Genomic DNA, 709 nt, shown 5'->3' with positions numbered 1-709 from the left:
CTTGTTAACTACCTAAATTTTTTGACATATGTGTTAGTTATCATATTGTTACATAAAAATCATGATTGACTAGTGATAACCCAAAAGAAAAAAATATGAATATTTTGTGACCAGTAAAAAGATGTAAAGTTAAACTTCAACTTTTTTGGAAACTTTTACCGGAAATAGATTTTCTATTAAAAATAGTTGTAAAGTACGTTGTTCCTATTTTAGTGGTTTGGAAACCAAAGAAAATATTTTGATGTTATTACTAGACATATCTATTATTAGCTATTAATATAAAGTTTTACACATAGTTTTCACAAAAGAGATTACAAGATAAACTGATGACAGAATAATTTGCGTGTCACATAATACATGTCATAAAATGTGTAACATGAAACTGTTAAAACGTGTGTCATAAACTGCATGTCGTGAAACCTGTAAAATGCGTGTCATAAAACTCCTGTTACGAATTTACACTAGTGATGTCATTTCATTATACAATAAAGGGAGTCAATGTTCGCATAAATCCGTTAATGCTCTAGTGAGACACTATCTTCACCGTACCTACCTAGAGTACATGTTAAGTCCTGCATTATAACCAGATTCTCCTGGAAGGAGAGCGAGATACTTGTATTTAGATCTATACGGGGATTGACAACCCCACACCTGAGTTGTTCGCTACAGCTAGACATGCCAGTATAGGGTGACAAATAGCTTACCGATT

This window comes from Lactuca sativa, chromosome 6 (genome assembly GCF_002870075.4).
Source record: "Lactuca sativa cultivar Salinas chromosome 6, Lsat_Salinas_v11, whole genome shotgun sequence".
In the NCBI taxonomy this organism is placed as follows: domain Eukaryota; kingdom Viridiplantae; phylum Streptophyta; class Magnoliopsida; order Asterales; family Asteraceae; genus Lactuca; species Lactuca sativa.
The sequence above is the reverse complement of the archived record's forward strand: the minus strand, read 5'-3'. Positions refer to the sequence as shown.